The sequence below is a fragment of the Rhinoderma darwinii genome, chromosome 13 (assembly GCF_050947455.1).
Source record: "Rhinoderma darwinii isolate aRhiDar2 chromosome 13, aRhiDar2.hap1, whole genome shotgun sequence".
Lineage (NCBI taxonomy): Eukaryota > Metazoa > Chordata > Amphibia > Anura > Rhinodermatidae > Rhinoderma > Rhinoderma darwinii.
In genome coordinates, this window is record NC_134699.1 from 42,290,372 (window position 1) to 42,310,353 (window position 19,982).

The 19,982-nt window shown below is 43.3% G+C and overlaps 1 protein-coding gene across 1 annotated transcript in view; it reads right to left on the bottom strand.

Annotated features, from left to right (window-relative positions):
- Nucleotides 1-19,982, bottom strand: part of PLTP (phospholipid transfer protein) — a 45,860-nt gene that overhangs the window by 24,868 nt on the left and 1,010 nt on the right. The window lies entirely within an intron of this gene.

Consider the following 19,982-nt stretch of genomic DNA (forward strand, 5'->3'; position numbering starts at 1 on the left):
GGGCAAGGGGAACCAGGTTGTGATCTTGATCCTGCTGCCAGTACCCTTCATCCTAACTGCGCCCGGGGGTCTCCTTTCACCCATTACCTGCGCCCCTGTCCTTGCATTAATTTGCAGATTTGCCAATCTAGAAAAAATAGGTGTCAACCCCTATGGGAACTTAATGGCTTTCCAAAGCGGAACAAATTTTTGGAAAATTTAGACAAAAAAAAATAACAAAAAACAATCGTTATATGTACTAGTGATATACAGTGGATATAAAAAGTCTACACACCCCTGTTAAAATGCCAGGTTTTTGTCGTGTTACAAAATCAGTCCAAGATGAATCAATTCAGAACTGTTTCCACTGTTAATGTCACCTATAATCTGTACAATTGTATTGAAAAACAAACTGAAATCTTTTAGTGTGGAAAAATTTAAAATAAGGGTATGTGCACACACACTAATTACGTCCGTAATTGACGGACGTATTTCGGCCGCAAGTCCCGGACCGAACTCAGTGCAGGGAGCCGGGCTCCTAGCATCATACATATGTACGATGCTAGGAGCCCCTGCCTCTCCGTGGAACTACTATCCCGTACTGAAAACATGATTACAGTACGGGACAGTTGTCCTGCAGAGAGGCAGGGACTCCTAGCATCGTATATAACTATGATGCTAGGAGCCCGGCTCCCTGCACTATGTTCGGTCCGGTACTTGCAGCCGAAATACGTCTGTAAATTACGAACGTAATTAGTGTGTGTGCACATACCCTAAAGAACAAAAAGAAAGTGGTTGCATAAATATGCACACCCTTAAACTAATACTTTGTTGAATTACCCTCTGACTTTAGGACAGCATTCAGTCTTTTTGGGTAGAAGTATTTCAGCATGGCACATCTTGACTTGGCAATTGTTGCCCACTCTTCCTTGCAAAAGTGCTCCAAATCTGTCAGATTGCGAGGGCATCTCCTGTGTACAGCCATCTTCAGGTCACCCCGCAAATTTTCAATGGGATTCAGGTCTGGGCTCTGGCTGGGCCATTCCAAAATTTTGATCTTCTGGTGAAGCCATTCTTTTGTTGATTTGGCGGTATGCTTTGGGTAGTTGTGCTGAAAGGTGAAATTCCTCTTCATCTTCAGCTTTTTAGCAGAAGCCTGCAGGTTTTGTGGCAATATTGCCTAATATTTGGAACTGTTCATAATTCCCTCCACCTTGACTAAAGCCCCAGTTCCAGCTGCAGAAAAACAGCCCCAAAGCATAATGCTGCCTCCACCATGCTTCACTGTGGGTATGGTGTTCTTTTGGTGATGTGCAGTGTTGGCTTTGCGCCAAACATACCTTTTGGAATTATGACCAAAAAGTTCAACCGTAGTCTCATCAAAAACATAACACGTTTCCCCACGTGCTTTTGGCAGACTTTATGTAGGTCTTTGCAAAACATAACCGGACCTGAATGTTTTTCTTTGTTAGAAAAGGCTTCTGTCTTGCCACCCAACCCCACAGCCTAGACATATGAAGAACACAGGAGATTGTTGTCACATGCACTACACAACCAGTACCTACCAGAAATTCCTGCAGCTCTTTTAATATTGCTGTAGGACACTTGGTAGCCTCCCGGACCAATTTTCGTCTTGTCTTTTCATCAAGTTTTGAGGGACGTCCAGTTCTTGGTAATATCACTGTTATGCCAAATTGTTTTTATCCCCGGCAGGCACTGTATAAATATTGCCACATACCCTGTAAACCACAGTCTACTACACAAAACACAAGCAGGTATGTATGTAAGGCAAAAAATACCATGGAATCACTATATATACACAACAAAAATATATTTTATTCAGAGTAAATACACCACAAAAATGATTAAAAACACTTAAGATAGCATAAACATGCTAGACTGTTATGCCAATTGTAATCTACTTCTTGATGACCATCTTCACTGTGTTCCATGGTATACCTAATGCCTTAGAAATTCTTTGGTACCCTTCTCCTGACTGTTGCCTTTCAACAATCGGATCCCTTTGATGTGTTGTAAGCTCTTTACGGACCATGGCTTTGCGGTCCCATGCAACAAAGAAAATGTCAGGAAAATCCTAATAGAACAGCTGAACTTTATATGGGGTTACTCAAAATCTATTTTAAAGAGGCTCTGTCACCAGATTATAAGTGCCCTATCTTCTACATAATCTGATCGGCGCTGTAATGTAGATAAGTGTTTTTTATTTTGAAAAACTATAATTTTTGAGCACGTTATGAACAATTTTAGATTTATGCAAATTGGTTTCTTAATGCTCAACTAGACGTTTTTTTAACTTTTGACCAAGTGGGCATTGTAAAGAGAAGTGTATGACGCTGACCAATCAGCGTCATACACTTCTCTCCATTCATGTCCATTTGGATCACGTACAATAACCCACAATAACTTTACCGAAGTGTCTTGAGAGTGAATAGACATTGCCTCCAGCCAGGACTGTTTTTTTTGTCTTTTTTTAAAGAGTAATGTATTGTGATCACACTGAAGTGCTCTAGAAAAGGATTCAGATAGTATTGCATTGTTGTACCCTCTAGCTCTCAATCTCTCCATTAATTCCATAGATTGTTGTAAAAAATTATTGTAAATCGCTGTTAATTCTTTTTAACCTAAGAAATTGTCCATAGGACAAATGATCTTTTTATATAAGGTGGATGGAAACTTTTGTGGTGTAAAAGGGCATTAGTGGCTGTGGGTTTGCGAAAATCCACTTGTATGTAAACCTCTCTCATCTACTGTGATTTTGACATCAAGGAACTCTATAGTAGCAAGCTACAGGTAGTGCCATTTTTATTTTGTTTTATTTATTTATTTATTTTTTAAATATAAATGCTCTTAAAACGTGTGCTCCGACGTTCCATTTTTTTGCAGCTACGTCATGAGGCGCAGGGGCCTCTTGCTCTTGGGTTTGATCGACCATTACTGTTCATTCAGCAGATGTGGTCAGATTATATTCGGTAAACAACTGTCAATACAGATGTTGGAGCCTTGTGATCTGATCCTATGAAAAACAAAACCTGGAAGTTGCACAATAAGCATTACAACATATCTTAATGTCTTTGATAACGGTCTGCAGATGAGTGTGTGAAAAGTTAACCAGCATGAAAACTTATTCCAGATCTCAGTAATAACTTCAGGTTTATACATCACATGTTTAAACAATGTAACATTAGTAACACTGCTTCGGGGCCCGCATCATGAGCGGGCCCGTGCCCGGAGGCTCTGCTAGCAGCCACTATGGCTGCTACAGCGGTAGCGACACCACATTCACGTCCTTTGGATGCAGATACTATTGAACACTATGACAGGGCAGGGAGGTATCTACCTGCACTGTCATAGGCTACTGTATACAGTGGCGTAACTCTAGGGGTCGCAATTTTGACCGGGCCCCTAAGCTTACCGCGTTGGTCCCGCTTCCTGAATGCTCCAGCATTCACTCTGCCGTGAGTGGCTCAGTGCAGGCAGGCCCGATGTAGTGACATCATCGTCTGTCTGCGCCGAGTCACTCACAGCATAGACCGGAGGAGAAGGATCCGGCACCCGTCGTCGGAACGGGGATAGCTAAGTAATTATGTTATTATTTTTCTATTAGGCACTATGGGGCATTATACTGGGTAGGGAAGGGGGCTGCTATAGGAGCATTTTACTATATGGGGCGGCATTATATTGTATTGGGGCATTATACTGTGGGGGCAGCTATGGGGGGCATTATACTGTGGGGACAGCTATGGTGGGAATTATACTTTGAGGACAGCTATGGATGGCATTATACTGTGGGGACAGCTATGGGGGCATTATACTGTATAGGGGCATTATACTATGGGGACAGCTATGGATGGCATTATACTGTGGGCAGCTATTGGGGGCATTATATTGTGGGGCATCTATGGGCTGGGAGTGATTCAGCAGCAAGACGGGCTGGGAGTGACTCAATAAGGTGCTGGTCGGTGGTCTTGGGTATCTGGAGCCATGTGGACTGCAGAGCATCGCACATTTGCTGGAGGGTGCGTGGGGGAGGATCCATAGAGCGAACAAGACGATCGAGGTGGTCCCACAGATGCTCAATTGGGTTTAAGTCTAGCGAATTAGGGGGCCAGGGAAGTACTTGGAAGTCTTGGTCGTGCTCTTCCAACCACTGTCTGACATTTCTAGCCATGTGACAAGACGCATTGTCTTGCTGGAAGATTCCATCTGCCCCAGGGAAGACAAACAGCATGTATGGTTGGACGTGATCTGGAATGATGGATTCATACCCAAATTGGTTCAGAGTGCCTTCTACATGGATGAGTGGGCCCAGAGAATGGCATAAAAAAAATCCCCAGACCATAACTCTGCCGCCATCAGCTTGTGTTCTTCCAGCAATGGTTGCAGGGTGTTTGTTCTCTGATGTTTCTTGCCTGACACGCCAACGTCCATCCGATCGATGAAGCAGAAAACGTGACTCATCAGAGAAGGCAACACTTTGCCAATCATTGGTGGTCCAATTCCAATACTGTCAAGCAAATTGAAGTCTTTTTTTTTCCGATGCACCTTTGTTAGCATAGGAGCAATGACCAGCAGTAGGGTTCACTGAACTGTTGTTTTAGACACACGTCCGGTAGCCCCCTGGGTGAATTTCACAGCGCGCTGCTCCACTGTAGCGTGTCGTTCGGCCCTCGTGCACCTTCATAGCCGAGGTTCACCCCTTACATCAATGGCACATGGTAGGGCTGGGCAATTTTGCCAAAAAATAGTTTTTTTCCATCACTAGGGGCGATTTTTGATTTCTTTCCATTTGTCCCCACTCGCTAGGTCTCCGTTTTTTTTTTTGACAGAAGCAAAAGTGCAGTCTGCAGAACTTTTGTTTTCGTGCAAGAAAACTTAAACATAGCAAACGGAAAGCAACTGAAACAAAAGAATTACCATTGAAATCAATGGTAATTCTAACGGAACCGTTGCTTTCTGTTTAGTCTTTCGATCCTCTCTTCCTCTGACGGAAGAGAGGTAAACATATACTAACGGTAGTGTGAAAGAAGCCAAATACCAAGCGATAATTTATTAATTATTTTCGTTATATAAATAACATTTTAACATATACTGCTATAATAATTGTACGTAACTTCACAACTTTTTTTTCCACAAGTCTGTTTTTATTGATAACAAAATGACCAGCAAAATGTCATCTCAATGCATCGCCATAAAATCAGAACAAAAAGTGTTACAAGACAGTACATGAGATGCGCAATACATAAGATATGAAAAAAATAACAGTAGATATACATGGGAAGGACAAGACAATGGCACAATGACAGAAATCAAGAAATTACATTAGGCATCCAAATTGCAAAGGAAAAATACACAAATATATGGTTGATATAATTGTGATTGTAAGGGCCACTCGTCAGTTCGCACATAGGTGGTCAGTTCCTTAAAGAGAACAAGTCCGTGCTGGTGATATAGGTGTGTTCCGGTAATTGTACCAAGGTTTCCACAGGCTCAGGAAAGTGGCATGATTACCAAGTTCCCAACTAGCTAATTCTTCCAGTCTGGAAAGTTGATGTACTCTATCTAGCCACTGTTCTATGGTTGGGGGGTCCTCCGACTTACATTTAATGGGTATTATCAGTTTTGTTACCGAGAGTAGGATGGTAGGTCAAATATTTCTAGAGGGTCTGAACTGTTAGGGAGCCACAACAAAATCAATTCATGGGTCAGTTTAATATCCATCCTTCAGATCTGAGTAATATATTGTCGCACTAGAGTCCAGAAGGGTTGGATTAATTTGCAGTGGTACCAGATGTGTAAAATGGTGCCTGCATTTTCACCGCATCTCCAACAACTTTCGTCAATGGAAAGCCCCATTTGTCTCAACTGGTGAGGGGTTTTGTACCATCTGGTCAGGGTTTTATACGAGTTTTCTTGTATTTTAATGCATCGTGAGAGACCATGGGAGTGTGAGAGAATAGTAGTTATTTCGGAAGGAGTGCACTGGGTGTTAAGTTCTTTTTCCCATGAAGACAGGTAGTTTGTCTAAGTAGGGGCGCATTGTGTCATCAACCCATTATAAAGTTTGGAGAACATTCCTTTGGGGATCCTTCTAGGCATTCGCAAGTCATTTTCCAACCTGTCAGGATCTCGAAGTGTTAGTCATTTCGGCAGTGAACTTGCCGCACCAATCAGTAAAGGACATCTCATTCAAAAACATGGTGGCTTGTGAACCAGGGTTCTGCAGAAGCGAGTTCAGGGTGGGTATTAGAGTTTTGTCTTTGAGATGGGTGGCAATGTATACATTTTGGAGGCTAGACCAGGTATAAGTCAGAGGCATACGTTTTGTCTGGGAATAAGCCGGTATTAAACTCATAGGCATAAGCGCTGAGTGCCTTTATTAAGTAGGTTACGGGTAAAGTAATCATGGTAAACGGTTATAGTACCTTAAAGAGTTGTGCTTAGGATCTCGTCCTGCGTCTTAACATTCGACCATAAGTATAAAGCACCATCTACTTCAAGCAAATGCCTTTCAATATGGAGGTGAGGGGCCCCATCCTGAGTGCGCACTAAAGTAAGCCACCTAGCTAGGTGGTTTTTTCTATAATAAGCCGATATGTCCGGTAATGCGCATCCACCTTGTAGTTTATACTGTTTTAACTGCGAAAAAGCTATCCTAGCCTGTTTATTATTCCAAATAAACCTAGAGAAAATGTTAGTTATTTGACTAAAAAAGCTCTTAGGTAGTTTAATGGGTACGGTTGACAAGGTGTATAGTACTTGTGGCAGAATATATGTTTTAATTAAGTTCTTTCACCCCAACCATGATACATAAGGTATCTTCAACTGCGAGAGCTGTGCAGAGATTTTAATTAAGAGAGGTTTATAATTATATAGATAGAGCTTCCTTGGGTCTGGAGGAATATTCGCACCTAGATATTTAATAGTCATTGGGGACCACTTAAAGAGGCTCTGTCACCAGATTATGCAACCCCTATCTGCTATTGCAGCAGATCGGCGCTGCAATGTAGATAACAGTAACGTTTTTATTTTTAAAAAACGAGCATTTTTGGCCAAGTTATGACCATTTTCGTATTTATGCAAATGAGGATGGCAAAAGTACAACTGGGCGTGTTGAAAAGTAAAAGTACAACTGGGCGTGTATTATGTGCGGACATCGGGGCGTGTTTACTACTTTTACTAGCTGGGCGTTGTGTATAGAAGTATCATCCACTTCTCTTCACAACGCCCAGCTTCTGGCAGTGCAGACACAGCCGTGTTCTCCAGAGATCACGCTGTGTCGTCACTCACAGGTCCTGCATCGTGTCAGACGAGCGAGGACACATCGGCACCAGAGGCTACAGATGATTCTGCAGCAGCATCGGCGTTTGCAGGTAAGTCGATGTAGCTACTTACCTGCAAATGCTGATGCTGCTGCAGAATCAACTGTAGCCTCTGGTGCCGACACGATGCAGGACCTGTGAGTGACGTCACAGATCTGCACTGCCAGAAGCTGGGCGTTCTGAAGAGAAGTGGATGATACTTCTCATCAGAAAGCCCAGCTAGTAAAAGTAGTAAACACGCCCCGATGTACGCACATAATACACGCCCAGTTGTACTTTTACTTTTCAACACGCCCAGTTGTACTTTTGCAAGCCTCATTTGCATAAATACGAAAATGGTCATAACTTGGCCAAAAATGCTCGTTTTTTAAAAATAAAAACGTTACTGTAATCTACATTGCAGCGCCGATCTGCTGCAATAGCAGATAGGGGTTGCAAAATCTGGTGACAGAGCCTCTTTAAACTTAATTTATCAGTACCCTTTTATCAATAGTTCTTTGGGGAAAAGTGACATTGAGAACCACAGATTTTTTTAAATTAATTTTAAAATGAGAAATGTTCCCAAATTCCACAAAAACATCTAAAAGTCTAGGAAAAGCTCGAGTGGGGTTTGTGATGAAAATCAATAGATTGTCAGCAAACACAGCTTTAGAGTGTGTCAGCGAGTCAACTGTAAGTCCCTAAATGTCTGAGGATTGGGTAATTTTTTGTATTAATGTCTCCATAACCAAAATGAAAAGTGAGGGAGAGAGAGGGCACCCTTGCCTATTACCATTTCTAATTAAAAAGGCGGGGGAAAGAGTGCCATTAATCCTGAGTCTTGCATGTGGGGCCTTGTAAAGCGTAAGGACAGCATTCGCAAACATTGAAGCGAAACCAAACCTCCTCAGCATTACTGACATAATCCCATGCCATCCTATCAAAAGCCTTTTCAGCATCTGTGCCAAGAAGCACCAGTGGTATTCTGTGGTTCTTAGCATGGGAGATAGCGTTTATCAGTCTGGTTGTTTAGAATTTTCCTTCACGGCTGGGAATCAAAGCCGGTTTGTTCAGAATTGATGAGGTTTGGTAACAGTCTGCCTATGCAATGAGCTAAAAGTTTTGCCCACCATTTGACGTCCGTGTTTAACAATGATATTGGTCTATAACTACCGCATTTCAGTGGATCCCTACCCTCTTTATGGAGCATAGTGACATAAGCCTCCAACATTTGCCTCAGTAGATGTTCTCCTTTCAGGAGAGAATTGTATAAAGACCTGAAATGTGGCAATAGTATATCAGAAAAGGTCTTATAGTAGGAGATAGGTAGGCCGTCCGGTCCCGGACTTTTACCAGTAGGAATAGTTGAGAGCATGACTGAAATCTCCTCGTCGTGAAAGGGGCAATCAGGAGCTCTTCGTCGGCTATTGGTAAGTGGGGTAAGTCGATTGAGTTCAAGAAGGATGCCATTCGCTCCTCTCTCTCCGGGACATTAGATCCTAAAGTTGTGGTGTCTAAATTTGTGTAAAAGCTCTGGAACTCTGTGGCAATATCTGACGTATTAGAGACCACTGCACCCGTATGCGATTTCTATTTGGGTTATAAATGTTTCTTCTTTCTGTTTCTTAACAAGAGCGGACATAATTTTGGAGCCCTTATCACCATGTGTATAATACTTGTATTTGCACCTCTTAAGAGCCCTTGCCGCCCTGATGTTCAGGAGGTCCTTGAGTTCATTTCTGAGCTTGAGAATATAAGGCTAACTTCTACCACTAGCAAAAGTGCCTACCATGATGCACGTATGCTAGCCCTATCCCGCCCCTGCAAATGCTGTCCCTCCCGATGGGCCGATTATAGCTCTTCTGCTGCCTGAGGCGAAAATTGAAATGGCACCCCCCAGATTTTGATTGACATCCCCCTGGCTGTTCTACATCACTAGTAGCCTCCTCCAACTCTTGCAGATGCACCGTTGCCTTGTACTGGCATGCGCGGTGCAGCCGGGAAGAGCACCTCGCTGCACGGTACGTGCCCAAGTAGTACAAAGCAGTGGCGCATCCGAGAAAGTTGGAGGAGACTGGTAGAGATGTATATAAGCCGGGGGGATGTCAATCAAGCATGGAAAGGTGGGTTTGGAGTCAGGACTATGTGACTCGTCAGGATAGCGGCACCGCCCCATGACCCCAATTACAGCATCAGAACCAAGCTCTGACATATACGGCTCCAGAACCAAGCTCAGTACATATATACAGCCCAACACCAAGTTCATACATATATACAGCACAAAAACAAAGCTCAGTACATATATACAGCACCAGAATCAAACCCAGTACATATATACAACACCAGAACCAAGCTCAGTACATATATACAGCCCAACACCAAGTTCATACATATATACAGCACAAAAACAAAGCTCAGTACATATATACAGCACCAGAATCAAACCCAGTACATATATACAACACCAGAACCAAGCTAAGTACATATATACAGCACCAGAACTAAGCTCAGTACATATATACAGCTCCATAACCAAGTCCAGTACATAAATACAGCACCAGAATCAAGCAAAGTACATATATACAGCACCAGAACTAAGCTCAGGACATAAATACAACACCAGCACAAATACAGCTGAATTTAGTGTAACCCCTGCCATATAGGTTTGTACGGTGTAAAACTACAGCTCCCAGCATGACCTGAACAATGGTAAGGATATGCTGGGAGTTGCGGTTTCCCCCCCAAAAAAAATCATACCACCCATCATTTAGCTGCAGATCATATAGTGACTACAGTGCTGATTAGAGGCAGAATAAACATTTACATTAAGTGACTCACCGGTGACGTCTCAGATTCTAGTTGTTCTTATTCTCTTTTCTTCCTTATCTGGTCCAGACTTCTCCCGCCAATCTGCGCCTTTCAACAACAGAAGCCACTAGCTATTTAAAAGGCGCTGATTGGCGGGACAAATCATTCCGCCCTTCAATCGGCGTCATTGTAAGGCGCTGAATGGTCTGGCGCGAACGGCCATTCAGCGCTTATGCATGTAATTGTACCTGCGTTCTGTAGACGCAGGTAAAATTAGTGCAGGAGAGGATGGCAGTGGCTGGTTTCAGTTGCGCTACCGCCCCTCAGAGAGGCAGTAGGCTTGATGGTGCGGCCCTGCCCTCCCATCAGCAGCGGCCCTATTCCCTCCCAGCCCGGCCCTACTATTGCTCTCCCTGCTCCTCCTCCCCATTAGTGTCACTAGCGCGCTGCAATGCTGTTTTTTTTTTTAAATGATGTGCGGTTCGCCCATATGATGATCCACCACTGCAAATGGGTAGAGCCAATGAAACGGGATCTTCTTATCCTGTCACTTATCCGGCTCCAGCAGTCTCCTTTTAGACAATGTGCTGGCTGCAACATCTTGGAAGAAAAGCACTTTAGCGCCTTCAAAGGTTACATTTGGAGTGTCCCTGGCCTTTTGGAGTAACGCTGCATAGCTTAGGAGCCCACAAATCACATCTCGTGGTGGTTCTGTTACCGCTGGTTTAGGGCGCAGAGCTCTATGAATCCTCAATAGTAATTTTTTCCGCTCTTTCCTCTTCTAGAAGACCAGAGAATATTGTCACAGCTGGTAAATCCGTTGGAGGGATGCTCTCAGGAAGACCCCGAAGTCGGATGTTTTTCCTTCGGTTGCGGTTCTGTTGCTCCTCTATTAGATCACTTGTTCAGTTGATCTTGCTCGGCCAAGATGTTGGTCTGTGCCACTCCACTATGCATGAGAATGGAGGATTGTGTGGTTTCAAGAGATTCGACTCTATGCCCAATATGTTTCAACTCGGCTTTAATGTCTGAAAGTTCCTTCAGTACTTGTGATAAAGCTTGCGCCAAGCATTTTTTTTAAAATGACTTAGAGAGTTGGCAGGTATCGGAAGCTCGGTCAGATGTACTGCTATCACCATCGGAGTCTACCTCCTGGTCAATATCAGGCTGGTCCTCTGGGACCTGTTTGAGTCGGCCCGCTGGGGAAGCTGCCATCCTGGTTTTCGCAAATTTATCCAGGTCTTGCTGGCTTTTGTGGCGTTTAGGCATGCTTAAATTCTCTTTGGCTTTGTCTTTAGCAGGTTTGACCATGATAAAGCAATATGATGCTCAAGCAATAAAGAGTGCAAAGGTCCCATGAGAGTAATAGTATGTTAGAATACGTCTGCCAAAGGAGCACAGATCATGTGCATGTATGCAAACTCACAAGTAGTTGGATAGAGCCACAGAAGTCGGGTCCCTATCTGGGATGCAATTCAAGTGAACAATATATGTGACTAAACAATCCAAGAAAAAATTAGAGACATGCTCTTTAGGTATTGGAGAGAACTCCTGTATGATAGATGACAATTAATGCAGTTCAGGGACGCTGCAGAGTGACATAAGCATCTAGTATAAAGTTATAGTGTGTTTCCCAGATAAGAAGATGGGAGAAATCTCACTTGTAGATGAAAGTCTATACAGACAGTAGAGGGAGAAATATAGTGGGGGAGTAAAGTGGCACTTACACAGAAGCTTGGGAGCGCTGAGGCGGGAATACGGCAGTGTTTCTTGTAGCTCTGAAGCACCAAGATGGCGGGTAGAGCTCCCAATTGCTCTGGGGTGTTCAGCACCTTTATCCCGGCAATGTGCACAGCTCACCGCTATTCCGGCGGTTCTGTAGGCCTCTCACTCGAGACCTATTTAGCCCAGGAGTCGAGGGCGTGTGTGCGCTATGGAAGGGCCCAAAAATCTAGGCCGAGGTCTCTCGCCGCTTATAGGCCTGGCCATCGGATTTCAGGTTGTGACACCTCTTGCTAATGAGCGAATTCTCGGGAATACTATTCTGTCGGTGGGTGAGCCAGACGTTGAATGTAAGCCCTAGATTCCTTGCGATTAAGGGGATATATGCATCCGCTCGCCTCAGCGTCCAGGCCACGCCCCCAACATCACAACTTTTAACCTCTGCAAATATTTTTTTTTATCAAATACGATTGCCAAAATGGTAGGGAACAGGTTAACAAAATCTATAATCAATTATGCACTGCGTGTACTAACATTCCCCTCACCACCTCAGCCGGTCTCCGATGTTGCTAACGTTAGTTTAAATTGCAGCAGGGCCAAGCAGATGGTTCCGAGCGGGCACTCTGGGGCGAGTTTACATCATAGTGTCTGAAGTGTGAGCAGGACCCCGTCAGTACCGGCCCCACGATGGGGTTTTAAATAGATTACATTATGGCTGGATTCACACGATCGTGATTGGACCGTGAAAAACAGTCTGTGTGTCAGCCGGATTTCCTAGCCTGACCACGGTACATGTGAAAGGGATTCCTGGCATCAGTCATTTAGGCTACAGTCACATGACAGTGAAAAAAAATGGCCATTAAAAACTGATCAATTGTACGTTTTTCATGTCCATTTTGCATCAGTGTGTCTCCAAATGGGTTTCCTTTGTCAGGGTTTTCTGTCCCAATCACCAAAACACCATAGTTCCCATGGAGATAGTGCCACACAGCCCACAGCCCCATTGTAGGTAGTGCCACACAGCCCCCTTGTAGGTAGCGCTACACAGCCCACAGCCCCCTTGTAGGTAGCACCACACAGCCCCCTTGTAGGTAGCACCACACAGCCCCTTGTAGGTAGCGCCATACAGCCCCTTTGTAGGTAGCGCCACACAGCCCACAGCCCCCTTGTAGGTAGCGCAACCCCCCCTTCCTGTAGATAGCGCCACTGTAGCTCCCTGAAGGAGCGAAATCGCCCTTTGGTTCCACTTGATGTCTCTGTCCATATATATGGACAGTGACATCAGGGGCAACTCCTGAAGCGGAATCCCCGTACACAGCGTTGCCGACGCTGTGACAGGGGATTCCACTACAGGAGAAGGCCCTGTTGTCTGTGTCCATTTATGGACAGTGACGTCACTGGCTTATCTTGGAGTAGAATCCCCAGTCACAGAGTCGGCAACGCTGTGTACAGGGATTCCGTTTCAGGAGTTGCCCCTGATGCCACTGTCCATATATGGACAGAGACATCAAACGCTGCGCTGCGTAGCATAACGTAGGATTTTAGGGTTTAAACGGCCGCGATCTAAGTAAACTTCGATTGCTACCGTTGGAGCAGGAGCTCGGCTGTCATCTGACGTTGATTAGTCCGCCGTGAAAAGGCGGCGGACTAGAATAAAGCCCCTTAATGACCGCCGTGAAAAGGTGCATCAGCGGTCATTAAGGGGTTAAATAAGTGCTCCTACTGTCTAGTGTATGACATGTAAGTGATTACGCTCATTCCTATCCATGTCTCACAACTACTGGAGAATTGGCCCACTGGTGATTTTCTAGACAGTCATCAATGGTTAGCACATTGCAGTCGTCAAATTAGCAGTTGAAAAAAAGCCATATGCTGTTCTTGTACAGGGGCCCTCTGTTGTTTGTGTCCACCCCTACACACTTATTCCACAAAAATGTTAAAAGGGTTGTTTAACCTTCTGAAAAGAAAGCTTTATCATTGTATAATGAAACGTTATGAGATTTCCTAGTATACAGTGGCGTAATTTCATCCTAACTTTTCCTTCAATTTGATATAATCTTTGCCTGCTTCTCTTTGCAGAACTGCTTGAGTCAGTCAGCTTTTGCCATAGCATCTCTATTGGGGTCTAGGCAAGACATTCAATTGGCCATTTTCCCCCCCTGGCCATTTAGATCTTTACTTGCTTTTGTATTTTTAAAAATTGACTGGTTGCATAAAGCAATTACGCTTCGGCCTGTGGATATATGAACAGACATTATCCATAAGAATTTCTGCTGCGGAGTTCATGATTCCTTCAATAGTAAGCGTGCACATTAGTGGTGGTAAAATCACAGCATAACCTCAGTGTTTCCCTATGGGAGAAATAGTCAAGCGACATTTGAAAAAATTCGGATATGATTGGAATTCTTGTAGTTATAGCAAGTCGTGACTTTTTCACTCATAGGGAAACATTGACGTTGCACATGAATTGTGGTAATGCCGCAATTTTACATAGACTTGTGGGCAACTGGAATGGAGACGATCAATCATACTTCAGGTCGTTCTTACCGGCGATCTGACCATTAACATGCCAAACTGGCAGATCAGGGAGATCGTTTAAAAAACATTCAATAAACAGAGTGAGTTTGCGCAAAGTAACAAATGGTGGTCCATAATTGGCCGATCATGCGATATACATGTAGTTTCAGCTGGCAACGAATGAAAAAATACAACCTGACAAATCACATCTTTGGCAGACTTTTATCTTATGTGTTAAAGGATTTGTCAAGTTTAGAAAACCCATTTCCATACAGACCTTTTAGGGAATTCTAAATTTATAAAGGGACATCCACTGTTATCTTTTCGCCAGAGTAGAGAGCATTTACAAAAGAGCGTCTCTCATTCTGGAGGACCTGTCCTATCCTCCATCACACAGACAACCTATTGATTTGAATGGGAAGTGTGTAATATTTAATTTCCCCTGTGGTGGCGCTGCAGGGAAAGTGAACACTTACTGCCAGGTTTCCCCACAGATTACACGAGGGAGACACTCTCTGATCTGCTTATTGTCAAGGGACCCTTTTAATAAGAAGCTGCGGTCCAAATTGGAGAACCCCTTTAATAGTTATATTGGAGACTAACATAGTTTGAGTTGTCTGTGAATTTTCCATATATTTGGAAATAATTTTGCTATATAATGTTTAAAGTCATCTACAGGATTTATTTTTATAATTTTACTTTATTTAGTTTTACTACTAAAGTCATATTTTCAAATGCAAAATTCTGCTTACAGTATAGATCAGTGGCCTTCAAGGTAACTTTAGGTCATGGTAAGAAATTACTATTCAGTATAAAGTTCTTACAAAATTGCTATCGGAGCAGAACAATAAGTAAAACGGAAAAGTTAAAAAACACCCAGCTTTGTAAAAAAAAAAAAATAGCAAATACAAAATTTTTATCTATAAATATTTTTTGCATGATGTATGGCTTTTTTTTATCCAGAAGGAAAAGCCCTGCAAAATATGTTTTGTTGTACACAAGTATTGATATTATCTCAGTAGGGAACTGAATGTTTTTGTTTCTGGAGTCAAAACAATTAAATACTCTGGCTAAAGAATTTGGCTTAAGGCCTATGCCTTGGGATAAAGGAAACTTTCTCTGATGAGCTGCCAGCATGGTTGGAGAGTGCAATGAAGACCCATACAGAGTAGATGTTGGACAGTTCTTACTTCTTTAGTAGCTTTTAACTTAAAGTAAATACAATATATATATAAAAGAAGAAAACAATAAATCTTGAGGTAAATTGCTTGATTTTCCATGGAGTAGTGGTTAAAAATAATACCGGCATAAAAATCCATAGGTATTATGTACATACACAACAATGGAAATTGTACTTTGACATATATTATAATATTTGATATCACACTCACCAGGCATTGCACATTTAAGTTTTTATTTTTACAAAAATACTATCTTTTAGATCCTCCTTTGCCGCCCGCCTCAGTGCATTGCTACCATGTTATGGCCTCCATTAGTGACATCATCAGCTTGAGGTGGCCAATCATTGCGCTGAGATTTAGAAATTAAATGTTTCTGCAGCTGGCAGTAATTTACACAGTCATATTACATCAATATGGGTACTGTGCCATCAAGTTGCAATTTTTCACCTGCCCATACATGTGCAGCTGAGTGCACCATGTAATAGGCAGGGCTGCACAAACCCTGACTCACTTTACATTTTTTTTCCTATCCTCCGTTATTTAGATATCGGTGCCGTTATATTTGACGCCCAATATTTAAATAACCCACTGAATTGTCAATGGGGCATGTAATTGGCAAGGGGATGTGTAGCTTATCGCTGTGACACTGTCCAATCAACTACGGACAGTGTTACAGCAAGAGCTGGAGAGAGAAGAGCGCACGCGCATGTATGGGCAGGTGAAATGTTCTCTTTAACGAGAGTAGAGATGCACAAAGGCAGATGAAGCATGTATGTGGGAAAATGTATTATAGCTATGTTGGGTTTTCTATTGTCAGCAAACACTTTAAACACTGGGAACATGTCACCGGCTGTCACGATCTAGGGGTATGTGTATTAGCGGAGTGGCTGCTGGCCATGTCACAGTCTATGCAAAGTTCGTAGCAGAAGGGTACCTGAGCGAGTGCAGACAGTCGCATACTCTTTGGCACAGATGGGGCTTGATGTGGCGGGTAGCGCCAGACATGGCGGATGATACCAGGAGTGGCATGTGACACCAGACGTGGTGTATAACAGCAGGCATAGCAGATGACCCCAGACGTGGTGTATAACAGCAGGCTAAGCAGGTGACACAACGTGACTCCAACACTAGAAGGACTCAGTAACAAACACAGCACAGGATACAGGTAGCAGGGCACGGGAACTCTGGGAGCAGGATACAACTAAGGGACCATTTGCAATACGAACATGGGTAGACAACAACAACGCTCAGGCAAGGAGTGGAAGGGTGGAGCCATTTTTATAGTCCAGGGTGATCTGGAGATAGGTTAGGGAAACTTTAGCGAGTCCGCGCTGGCCCTTTAAGACTGGGGACGAACGCTCACCCTATTACACAGTTCCGGGTGGGTGGCCGCACAAGCTGGTGTCTCCAGGGAGGGAGACGGCCAGGAGGCTGCAGTGGCGGCCGTTCGCCTATGGGGAGCGGCGGCGGTCCACGGCAGCGAACGTTACACCGGGATTAGAATTACATCACAGAAAACTGATTTTTAGGAGCAGCAAAGCATACTAAGGGCTCATGCACACTGTTGTATGATCTGTGTAATATATCGCATATCCAGGTTTTAAAACTTAGGGCTATTCAGTTTAGAGAAAAGACTGCTTAGGGGCGATCTAATTACAATGCACAAATATACACAGTCCAATTATTATGACCACCAGCTAATATCCTGTGCGAATATCCCCCACCGATTTGATAGGCTACCAATTCTTGAATCCTGGATAACTCCTTTAAGGGGTTAATATACATAAATCTATAGACTCTGAATATGCAGCTACCTACCATTACAATAAAAAAAAAAAAATTCTGAAGGATAATTATAATGATAAAGTTCATATATTAAAATTAGAATAAAAAGGGAAACATCAGCAGATGTTCATGACTGATCTAAAATCTCACCACATGTTCTACAAATTAACATTCAACATCCCTCTTAAACCTCTCCGCCAATCTGTCACAGGCTTTGTCTTACACCAATCTAGTCATTGGCATGAATAAACCAGGCCATATCTAGCTTAGTGATTGCCTTCTTTAAACATAATTTACAATTTCTAATTCCATTTTCAGTGCCATAAAGCAGAAAAAAAGATGCGGTGTCCTCAAGGTCCAAAAGTGATGCGTCCTTAAAGGGGTTATTCCGAATTTCAAAATGGATGGCCTATCCTTAGAATAGGCCATTAATATAAGAAAGCTGGGGATCCAACTCTCGTAGCTAGAAGGGGCTGTTTCTGTTTGAAGGGGCCGCGGCACTTGAGCGAGTGCTGCAGCCTCTTCATTGTTTACATCGGATTTCAGGCTGTTCATACTTGCACACGCCGCTACTTTCGCAACGACTGTTCAAAGATTGCAGGGCTGTCCTATTAACTTGAATATGACGGCGCTGCAATGCCTTGCACAGGCGCTACGAGCGCCGCGGCCCCTACAAACAGCTGATTGGCAGGGGTGCCGAGAGTCGGACCCCCACCGATCTGGTAGGCCATTCATTTTGAAATCCTGGGTAACTCCTTTAAGGGGTTAATATACATAAATCCATAGACTATCAATATTCCACTACATACCATAACAACGAAAACATTTAAATATATGAAGAATAATTAGAATTAATGATAAAGTTCATATATTAAATTAGAAAGAAAGGGAAACACATCAGCAGATGTTTTATGACTGACCTAAATCTCACCTCATGTTCCACAATTTATCATTCAACATCCCACCTAAACCTCCCTGCCACTCTGTCTCAGGCATTTGCCTAACACCAACTTCTAGACATGGCATGAATAAACTAGGCCATATCTAGCTTGATCGTTGCCTTTTTTAAACATAATTTGCAATTTCTAATTCCATTTCTAAGTGCCATAAAGCAGGTTCCGTTGTGAAATGCACATAACATGAGTGTAGAACTGCTCTCCGAAGAGTAACTCAGCTGCTGTAAAGGATCTGCCAGGCACAGCTTCGGGGGTTAACGCCCATAGATAATCAGTCTGCACCTGCTTCTATGTCTGTGAGACTGACTGCATCTTCCACCACTCAGGCTTAGGAGTGGGAGAACCTATCACAGCCTGGCCAGACGGAGCTAGCTCCCGCCCTCTGTCTATTTATACCTGCCTTTCCTGTTCCTCCTTTGCTTGTGATTCTTCTCGTTTGGTTTCCTGGCCCTGCTGCAGCTTCTTGTACTATTGTCCTTGCTTCATATTGACCCCGGCTTGCGGACTACTCTCCTGCTCTGCGTTTGGCACCTCGTACTCTCCAGGTTTTACTCGGCTTGTTCACTTCTCTTGTTGCTCAAGGTGTTGCCGTGGGCAACTGCCCCTTTCTCCCCCTAGCTCTGTGTACCCTTGTCTGTTTGTCTGTCGTGCACTTATTGAGCGTAGGGACCGTCGCCCAGTTGTACCCCGTTGCCTAGGGCGGGTCGTTGCAAGTAAGCAGGGACTGAGTGGTGGGTAGATTAGGGCTCACTTGTCTGTCTCCCCACCCCCGTCATTACAGCTGCTTTATGTAGTCTACAACGCACCCTAACCTGTACAAACTAACATTGTGCATTTTAATGATTTTTTAAGCTATGCAAAATGTAGGTCGACAAGAAGACCAGAAATTTCTGATGATAAAACATTTCTCATTCCAGCAGTAGGTCACCACAAGAATTGGACACTGTAGTCCATCACTGCAAAAAGTCAGCATGAATAGATTGTACAAATATTTGCAAGTTGTTACTGAAACTATTTTAGAATATTTCTGTGAAAAATGGCATGATCGTGATCTATAGGTACTTCCAGGAATTAGAAGATGCCTTGGGCAAACACTTTCTGCAAGGCATGGAAACATATGGCTGCTTATGACATAACATCCATTAACACATCTGCATTTTTATCAATGGCCATCTCTTTAGGGAAGCAATTTTGTTAATGTAGTACTAACTAACAATATTGGCAATTTCTTTTTTTCAGTTCAATAGGTAATATTCCACAGACACCATATAGTAACAGATACTTTCTTAGGAATGCTGAACTGGGATTCCAAGAAAAAAACAAACCACGTTTCAAAATTACAAGGTATGTTTAATCTTGCATCGGACACTTCTGAAAGTAAAAATACACTTCTGTCTAGTGATATGAACTGTGTGAACAATTAGAGCAATTTCGACTGCGCTATTGATTCAAAACCAACGTAACCCTGTCACAATGGTGAGAAACTGAAACCCTTAGCAACGTCTCTGTCACCATTGAGATCCATGGTGATGTAAACGGAAGCTAAGTTTTCCGTTTGCCTTTCCCTTGAGGGGTTAACCAACGACAACCGCCGACGGAACCCCTCAACGGAAGGGCAACGCTGATGTGAACACAGCCTAAGCAAGAACAAAATCAGACTCAAACTAAGAGTCTGTGAATGCATGGCAAAAGGGTACACAGCGTTTATTTACATA